General features: G+C 38.2%; 1 long non-coding RNA gene across 1 annotated transcript in view; it reads right to left on the bottom strand.

The window, feature by feature from the left end:
• Positions 1-1,495: 1,495 nt before the first annotated feature.
• LOC308609619 overlaps positions 1,496-10,779 on the bottom strand; it is a 59,343-nt gene continuing 50,059 nt past the window's right edge. The window contains exon 5 of the long non-coding RNA XR_014014323.1: positions 1,496-1,688. This is a non-coding gene — a long non-coding RNA (uncharacterized lncRNA). The remainder of the gene's footprint in view (positions 1,689-10,779) is intronic.

The raw sequence follows: 10,779 nt of genomic DNA, 5'->3' as shown, positions 1-10,779 counted from the left end.
AACATTGGTGGCATGGGATGGAGACAAAATTCCTTTCTCCCACCAGACTAAGGACTCTGAAGTCTGGTGACATTTTTCAAAAAATAGCAGTTAATAAAGGACTGAGGTGAGGGAGTACAGTAAGTCCCCTACGTACGAACCTTCAAGTTGAGAACTTTCAAGGACGCGAACGTGCCCCTGTGTGCCAAGCTGTTGTACTGTACAACTGTAATTTTCAAGGTACTGTACTGTAAGATTTAAAATACTTTATTTGTTGTGTTTGTATTTTATGTAGTATTTGTGTGAAAAGTATTATAAACCTATTACAGAACAGTACTATATATGGTGTGTGTTAGCTGGGTACTTAGGCTACCTTTGTTGGACTTACGAACAAATTGCACTTATGAACGCACTCTCAGGACAGAACTCATTCGTATGGAGGGGACTTACTGTAGTCATTTACTGAGTCCATAGGTCTTAAGTGTTCCTTAAAATAGTAATATCTCAACAATGGGAACACCTGTACGATAGCCAGGCTGAGTGTTCCAGAAAAGCCTAGATTTTTCCTTCCAAAGATTCAGAATGGATCCACTGGTTTTAAATCTGGTATCCAGTAGAGGGAACACAGCCAAAGCCAATTCATATACTGCCTTCCTTTGGTAAATCTCAATGTGAAATATTCTCTCCCCGCTAGGATTTGAACACATCAGAGCTACTGTCCCCAATTTTTTCCATCATGATCTTTAAATCTACTAAGGAATTTCTTTCTTAAGATATCGTTTCTCCCAACATGGCTTCATAAGTCCTCTGGGTAACATGGATCATGGACCCATTTATCTCACTGGCAAACCCTTGTACTTGTGTTAAAAACTCCTGAGCAAATCGCCATTAAGGACACAGATGAGTCCCATAGGTATTTGGTAACTTGTGGGAAGAAATGATTTACTGTAATAAAGGCATGCTGATACATACAGGTATTTTCTTTTTTTTTTTTCATATGGGTATTTTCTAATTATGTAAGTCAAAAGATTGTTATGTTTGCTTGCACTTCAAAAAAAGAGAAAAGATACAGGAAAAGATAACTGTGTTCAAGCTATATGATCAACAAGATTAAACCCAAGGGAAACAAAAATCCACAATGTATAGTATCACAAGGAACGAATCATTTTCATGCATATACAATGGGGAAAGGTTATACTAAACATATGCATTGCTTACTTACGTTAAAGCTGCATCCCTTCTTACGAGCGAAGTAAATAAATCAATAAAGTATTTTTATATTAGAGGCCACCTCAAGTAATTAATTTAGTGAGGTAATCGGATTGACATAAAGTTGGCCACTGAACTAAGATCAGAGTGCCAGCTGCATCAGACCTTGAGAGAACAGAAATAAAGGAGACGGTATTGACTTAAATTGAAAACAAATCTCTAGCTATGTAATATCTCTCAGAGATAAGGGCTCAGGAGCTAACCAACATGAGCAAGAGGAAAATGGCAGAAGGAAACTCACCTGGTGAGTGACTGATTCCCATTTGTTCCTTGAGAGAGTGGAACAGATTTCCAGATTTCTCAGATTTCAGTGTCGCAAAATCCCTCTGAAAAGTTTCTTTAAAATGTAGTTTCTGGTGGCTCACAAGCCATCATTTTCAGCAATGGTTCTCAGAAACATGGGCAAGTCACGTGGCTCGTGGACAGTATTTTTGAAGACTCTTTGTAAGAGACAGAGAAAGAGAAAGAATGAAGGAGAAAACGATGGATTGATTCACAGTTGTATTTTAACATTTCATCAATTATAACTAATGAGAACCTGCTGTATAGACCAGGGAACTCTATTCAGTGTTCTGTGGTGACCTAAATGGGAAGGAAATCCAAACAAAGAGGGGATATATGGATATGTATAGCTGATTCACTTCACTGTACAGCAGAAACTAACACAACATTGTAAAGCAACTCTACCCCAATCAAGAAAAAAGATTATAACACAACTAAATTTTTGGACCAACTGCTTTTCTAAAAAATATTTAACTAAAAAGCTAGTGGATAAAAATTCTGAGTGGTTACTGATCTAATACATGGTGAATTACATCTATTAGAGCCCCAAAGGGGATTACACCATATGCCCAGAAAATCTCCAACTGGCCAGTTAGAATATTAAAGAGAAATAAGGTGAAAAAAAATTTTTTTAAGTGGTTTGCTAAAAATGTGATGCCATAAATATTTCCATAAACTATATACTTTTATACAAATGTTTGAAAAATATTTCTTGAAAACAGACTTCATTTTGAGTAATATTATAATAATTGGTAGTATTGGGTGGAATAAGAGGTTCTTTATATAATCAACTCAATGATTTAACCAAAAGGCAATTCTTAGGGGAACGTCGCTATCTTCTCTCGGAAGAATTTTTAATCATTGTTTTCTTCCTAATTTTTGTCTCCTCCCTTATTCCCAAGGAGACAGATCTTGCATAACGGAAAGGCAGTTAAAATTTGTTTGAAAGACTCTACCGGATGAGTAAGTGAAGAGCAGGTTTCTAGGAAAAATAAAAGAGTAGGGGGTGAGGAAAGAAAGGTCATTTCCATTTTATTTCACTCTCAAGTGATGCTGACAACAATTCATGAACCACTCGGTCTATCGTCTTTGATCCTGAAGCAGTCTGTTGATTTTTAGAAGTCTAACACTTATTTGCAATGCATGAAAAATGGCCACTTATCTCTGAAACATGTCTCCAATTTTTGTGTGTGAAATGTGATACCGTCCCTTGAAAATCAAGTCCGTGGAACACACAAATTAAGTTATTTCTGAAATATGAAGTTAGACCCTAGAAACCAATAACCAGGCTATTGACTGCCCCAGCACCATGCCTTATAGAGACTTAATAAATGCCTTCCAGGGTCCACATAATAACACTTTATTGAGTTTTAGGGGGAAAAAAAGATAGCCACCATTTTTCACTCTGCATTCAGCTGATGAATATGGAAATAATAAAACATATGATATGATAATACCACCACATTTAACTTATCTTGCATGAAAAGGTCATCTTTGGAGCCTTTTTTTTTTCTAGATTCAAATAAAGTCTCTAGACATGCAAGATGGATATTTTAAAACTGACTATGAAAAGAAAACCAAAGGGTACCCTCTCTAAGATAAAGGAAATCTTGCTGTTAGTTCAGTTGTGCTCCCATATATATTTTATAAATTGTCGTAATTCTTCAAATATCACCAGAGAGTGGAATTTGAAAAACGCATGATAAAGTAAGCATTTTCACTTTAGAAAAGATGTCGCAATATTTAGAATTAGGAATGATTTGCCTTTTAGAAACAGAATTCATTCTATTTTTTAGAGCTGTAGTTTCCAGTGGAACTCTCTGCAGTGATGAAAATGTTCTAGATCTGAGCTGTACAATATGGTAACCACCAGCCCTTCTTGGTTATAAGTGGTCAGTGTCTACATTTATGCAGGAGAGTTAGTTTCCAAGAACGAGTTCCATACATGAAATCCCACACATTTCATACAATCACATGCAAATCCAGGTCTCAAAACATCCTTTAAAAGCATCTCTAGGCATGGACATATATACACTACCAAACGTAAGGTAGATAGATAGTGGGAAGCAGCCGCAGAGCACAGGGAGATCAGCTCGGTGCTCTGTGACCGCCTGGAGGGGTGGGATGGGGAGGGTGGGAGGGAGGGAGATGCATGAGGGAAGGGATGTGGGAACAGATGTATATGTATGACTGATTCACTTTGTTATAAAGCAGAAACTAATAAAAAAAATAAAATTTAAAAAAAAATAAATAAAAAATAAAAAATAAAAAAAATAAAAAATAAAAAAATAAAAGCATCTCTACACATTTCAATGTGTACTGCAAGAATTATACATACATGCTGGATTATTTCCAGAATTATATGAACATATGGGAGTTTTTCTTTTGCTCTGTTTGGTCATAATTCTGAGGGTTTTGTATGTCATTTCAACCATAGCACTTTTGGACAGAATATGCTCTTTCAAGATAAAATATCTGCAGAAAGAGTTTAAGGCTCCAATGATACAATATCACTTCTCTTTGATGCCAGACCCAAAACTACAATGTTGCCTGAGATTAAAGAATACATTATTGCTATTACTCTGATTATGATCATTGTGCTTTTTTTCTTGTCTTCTAAAGAAAAAAATAAATGTATATAAAAATCATAGTGTTCAGTCTCCATATGTAGAACAGCTACTGTTGTGTTCCCTCGGCACGTTTCTCGTTTCCCCAGTTTTACTGAGAAATAATTGATATATATATATCACCGTAAGTTTAGGGCATATACCACGACGGTTCAAGTTATGTATCTTGTCAAGAAGGCTTGCTAACACAGCTACTATAATAAGCACATCGTTTTTAACACACACGCTCTCTGCCTGGATCTAGAACAGGGTAGGAAAATTTTTTCTTTGTAAAACATCCAAATAATAATTATTTTAGGCTTTGCAGACCATAAGGGCTCTGTTGGAACTACTCAATTCTACTCCTTTAGTTCCCATACAGCCATATAAATGAATCGTGGTTATTTTCTGATAAAGATTATTTTATAAATTAGTTGTTAGGTTGGACCAGACCCATGGCCATGGTACACCAACACCTGATTCAACGTATCAAATTCAAGCAAACTCAATGCTTCTGTGTCATTTTCTCATGGCCAGTAGGGAATGTTGACCTCTTTTTTTTTTTTTTTTTTTTTTTTTTTTTTGCGGCACGCGGGCCTCTCACTGTTGTGGTCTCTCCCGTTGCGGAGCACAGGCTCCGGACGCGCAGGCTCAGCGGCCATGGCTCACGGGCCCAGCCGCTCCATGGCATGTGGGATCTTCCCAGACCGGGGCACGAACCCGTGTCCCCTGCATCGGCAGGAGGACTCCCAACCACTGCGCCACCAGGGAAGCACTGACCTCTGATTTTAAGGCACGTATTGAAACACAGGCACGTCCTCTTTCTTATTAATAACTATTTCCCCCAAACTCAAGCATGGAAGCAGTCAGCAGGCTTGCCGGTCTTGGTGGACAAGGTCACCTCGCTTAGAACCAAGTTTTTAGGCATCAGTCAAACTCCTGGAAGACCTCAAAGTTCTCTTCGAACTCTCCTAGGACAATTTTGCAATATTCAACAATACTGCAGTTAATGCTGCTCTAATTATCTGAGAATCTATCTGACTGGATTTTGAATGGGAGTAACTGCATTAAGACAGCACCTCCGTGTTTAGAAAAGAGAAAAATGTATTTATCTGTCGAAGCCTGAAGGAAATAATGATTCATTTCCGTTGAGCATTTAGAAGATGATAGTAGAAAACCTGCCACAGACTGTATCTGCTGGCACTATGTAGACTTCAAGCTTAGTGCAGTGCTGAGAGAGAGAGAGACAGAGAGAGAGAGGGAGAAATATTCAAATAACCATGTCTTTATTTTCTGTAGTCTGATGCTTTGACATTGGGGGTTTTGCTGTCCATAAGGGACCTCATCTCCCAGGGCTAGTGACTTCCTAGAGACAGTAACTAGCCCCCAAGTGCATTTTTCAAATACAAACCAATCAGTCTAGGACCCACACCCCAATCTCCTCCTCTAAGGGGCTCCCATACCCTGGACCACCATCCACCTGCCCTCATCCCCCACAGAGCAGGTACCAGACACCCAGGGACAGCCCCTGGAGTGCCAAGTCCTAACCACTGGACCACTAGGGAATTCCCGCAAATTTTCTGTTAATACACTGCATTTCAAAACTATACACAAATTATATATTATGTTATACATTATATTATGTATATTAGGTATGTTTATATAATAGATACTATATAGTGCAAATACATATGTGTATTATAAATACATATAAAATACTATTAACATGTGTATATGCATTAATATATATAGTATTTTATATGTATCTATAATACACATATGTATTTATACTATATAGCATACATATACAATTATATATATTATATATTTATATATGATAGTATATATTTTTATATATTGGGATAGTGTATTATTTAAAACCAAAATTTATATATATATAACATATACACACACACGTATTTGTACACATATATATAGAGGTAGTCTCTTATTTAAACCAAAATTTAAATGTATATAACATATATATGCACATATCTAGGGATAGTATATTATTTAAACCAAAATTTATATATAAAATATATATATGTATATGTATACATATATATAGGGATAGTGTATTATTTAAACCAAAATTTATATATATAACATACACATATACACATAAATTTGTGTATATATATATAGATATGTTTATATATAAAAACAAGTTAATGAATGCCAGGCCTTCATCCAATCAATATTCATGGACAACCAATTTGAACTAGCCTCTGAATTTACTAACGGTCCTCTGTTCTTTGACATTTGTTACAATTAGTGAGACTGCCTTTTTCACCATAAAGATTTCTGTTCCGTGATAACCATATTGGTGGCCATCAGATCCATCATTTTGAAATGAAATAAAAACAAAGATAATTATGGAGAATATTCAGAACAACTAACAAAGGACACCGTTTACCTTGGTGACCGTGCTGGAGCAGGTATAAGTGTTCTGAGCTGTTGTGAAAACCCAAGTTATGTGGAAAATGGCTTTAATCTCCACAGGGAGTTGGGATAGCAGCCTCTGGCTACAGAAGGATATCTCACACCCAGGAAAGAACCCGTGACGGTCCACCTGTGCAGGCATCAGTGAGTTACGTTTTCAGAAGTAATTCCCACAGATGTGTCTTCCTTATTTTGACCCTTTCATTGTCCCTTTGTGCATAAATGTTACACTACATACATATTTTCTTATCTTAGGTAAAACTGAATTTCCCAAAGTAAGCATGATCCTTTGTAGGTTGTCATTTCCCTGGAACAGGACCTCCGAGCTTTTAAATCAAAGAGTCATCTCAGCTGAGACCAGAAACAATAGATGTAAATGAGAATGCTTATTAAAAAGCCTTTGTCTCTGTTTATTATGCTGCAATCATCATCTGCCTTTGCTACGTTTTTAGTCCATGTTGTGTATTTTACTTATACTTTTTATTGCCCTATCTTCCATATTTTCAACAAGATCTCCCAATGAGATAAGCTTCTGGGTTTGACGTAATATCTGGAAACTTACACAGCCTTGTATGAACTGGGAAGAAAATGGACCAGCTTATTTGAAATATGGACCAAATAGAGTCTTTATAATAAGGTCTATCTTTCACTCTTAGCTCTGTCTATTGACCGAGAATATTATTCAGGTCTCATCAGGCTAAAGAAAATAACATGACACTTTTCTTCATATATTCAGCTTATTGGGATAATGTTATAATCTAAAACCAAGTTCAACATCTTCATCTTCGAGGGTTGGGTCACCACCTTGTTTCCAAGTGTCCCCAGGAGATGAAAATAATCCATGCAAGGCTCAGAGGCTCTATGAGTGGGAGGAAAATCACGGTCATAATTTGCACCATGCTATAATATGTTCATAGAAATGTATTCTGAAATTTAGAGGAGATAGGACAGGGAAACAGCTCGGTGAGACATCACACGACTAGCAAGGACAGGAAAATAATTTTCTAACCTATTCGTGAATGGGCATTGAGACACAGAAGATTTTAAGTACATGTGCACATGCAAAATTAAACTTTTATATTGGTTTATAGACAGATATATGAAAATCAGGAACATATATACATTCATTCATTCCACATGGCAAATGTAAATCTCTGCATCAGTTTCAATACTTTAGAATGACCTTGTCTTTTATCAATTAGGATGTGTTTTCTCAGAAATTATCCATGGTGTTTCCACAACAACCAAGCACGGTAGTAAGGCTAGGGATGAATGGGATTTTTGACATTTGAGGCAAACGAGGAATAAAACCCACAGGGCTCTGTAGCCCTGATGCACGCTCTTTCCTCCGTCCCATGTTGACTCTCTGTCTTGCCAGTTAAGGGGTAAATGGGGAAAAGGACTCAGAGATGGAAAAAGAAAAACAGCTAGACAGGCAGTAGATCAGAGAAAGGAAATGCAAGACAAAGGTGTAACCGCAAGACATAGAGATACGGGAACAGACAGACACTGAACGAGGGAGACGTGAGAGAGAAACATAAAAATAGACTGTGTTCCTTTCCTGTGGTTGCTATAGAACAAACTATCACAAACTGGGTAGCTCACAACCACGGAAATTCGTTCTCTCTCGGGTCTGGAGTTGAAGTCTGAAATCCAGGTGTCCTTGGGGCTGTGTTCTCACAATATGGATGGAAGCCTTCTCCCCCCTGCCTACCAGCAGCCTCTGACATTGCTTGGCTTGTAGCTGCCTTACTGCAATCTCTGGCTCTGTCATCACATGAATTTCACTCTGTGTCCCTCTTTCTACCTGGAAGTCTCCGCTCTGTGCATGTTAGTTTCTGTATTTCTTCTCTTCTTATAAAGACACCAGGCATATTGGATTACGAGCTCACCCTATGCCCATATGACCTCATCTTAACTTACATCTGCAAAGACTATTTCGAAATAAGATTACAGTCACAGGAAAAAAAAAAACCTAAAAACAGAGCTACTGTATGATCTGCAATCCCACTCCTGGGCATATATCCAGAGAAAACCGTAATTCAAAACAATACATGCATCCCAAAGTTCACAGCAGCACTCTACCATAGCCAAGACATGGAAGCAACCTAAATGCCCATCGACAGAGGAATGGATAAAGAAGATGTGGTACATGTATGCAATGGAATATTACTCAGCCATAAAAAAGAATGAACTAATGCCATTTGTAGCAACATGGGTGGACCTAGAGATTGTCATACTGAGTGAAATAAGTCAGACAGAGAAAGACAAATATCATATGACATCGCTTATATGTGGGATCTAAAAAATATGGTACAAATGAACTTATTTACAAAACAGAAACAGAGTCACAGATGTAGAAAACAAACTTATGGTTACCAGGGGATGGTGGGGAGGGATAAATTAGGAGACTGGGATTGACATATACACACTACTATACATAAAATATATAACTAATAAGGACCTACTGTAGAGCATAGGGAATTCTACTCAATACTCTGTAATGACCTATATGGGAAAAGAATCTAAAAAAGACTGGATATATGTATACATATAACTGATTCACTTTGCTGTACACCTGAAACTAACACAACATTGTACATCAACTGTACTCCAATATAAAGTAAAAAGTTAAAAAAAAAAATCACAGTCACAGGTGCCAGTGTTGAGGACACCAACTTTATGGTGGCTGGAGGGGGGGAACGACAATTCCACAGACAACATAGACAATGGTTTTTAAAAGTTGTAGAAACAGCAAGAGAAACAGACATGAAAACCTGAGATGTCTGCATATAGTAAGCATGCAGAAAGTTCCACCCTCACCGGAAAGTTTGCAGGACAGCTCCGAAATCAAATATAATCACCGTCAAACAAAAAAAGCAAGATCAGGGCTTCCCAGGTGGCGCAGTGGTTGAGAGTCCGCCTGCCGATGAAGGGAACGCGGGTTCGTGCCCCGGTCTGGGAAGATCCCACATGCCGTGGAGCGGCTGGGCCCGTGAGCCATGGCCGCTGAGCCTGCGTGTCCGGAGCCTGTGCTCCGCAGCGGGAGAGGCCACAACAGTGAGAGGCCCGCGTACCGCAAAAAAAAAAAAAAAAAAAAAAAAAAGCAAGACCATTCTCTGTACCTTGATGATAAAAGTTCCTCGTGAAATGATCTTGCAATTTATTTTACTAAAACATTTAAAATGACATTGGTTTCTCTTCACCACACTTCTTCCCCTCTCTCTCTACCGTGGCTTGTGTCAATTTACATTGAGGGCCACTTTCCCACTCAAGACAAGGTATCCACTCTGCTATTTGCTGCTTCTCGTCAACTGTGACCAGTGATTTTGCACACTTGATGCTGGATGGACAGAGACAGTCCTTCTAGCATTTCAACAGCTCAGCAATATAGTTCAGGAATAATATTTACACTCATTAGTAAGTTATACTGCCTAGGATCAAGAAGGCAGGCATTTTAATTTTACCCCCCAGCACTTAGGAGAAAGGTAAATTTAGCACCGTATAAAATACACAATAAATGTGGGCACAAACAGGATCTGTGTGCACATTTCTTAATTTCAAGGACGTAGGAAATGAGTAAATTAAGGGAGAGGTTGTCGACCTGCATTTTTCTTTGAAGAGCTGAGAAAACATGCAAAAGGCGTAAACCAATGAATCCCAAATAGAAAGAATCTTGACAAAACCTCACAACTTTGGGGAAGTGTCTCTCGGCTCCCTAGCGCTTTAAGTCAGAGAAGCTAGACGTTTCTACACATCAGAGGGATTTTTTTTTTTTTTTTTTAAGGAGCGAGACCGCAGCCATGACAGCTTGACAATTGCAACAGCGGTTGGTGGTCAAGCATCGCCCCACCATCCCACCCCCTCTCATAATCCCTTCTGTGAGGATGGTCCGCTAACCCTCTGTATTGAATGGTTTTAAAATTTCCACGTCACCACCAGCAGAACAGATAAGCCATTGGAGGATGAATCAATTCTGATGACATAAAAATACTCACTGTAGTCCTCAAATCCTTACCTACTTCTCAGTGATAACTGCTGACCCCTAAAACGCATGGCAGGTCCAGGTCTCGGGTAAAACACCAAATGCAGCAGAGAGAGAAGGGGAAAAATGCCAGAAGGCTGATGAAACCACCTGTTCATGTAGTAATTGAAGTCAAATTTCATATGGAATAAAGGCAGTGGTGTTTGGGAGACTGAC

This window comes from Mesoplodon bidens (genome assembly GCF_964165515.1).
Source record: "Mesoplodon bidens genome assembly, chromosome: Y".
In the NCBI taxonomy this organism is placed as follows: Eukaryota; Metazoa; Chordata; class Mammalia; order Artiodactyla; family Ziphiidae; genus Mesoplodon; species Mesoplodon bidens.
Note: the sequence above shows the minus strand (reverse complement) of the source record. Positions and strands in the feature narration are given on the sequence as shown.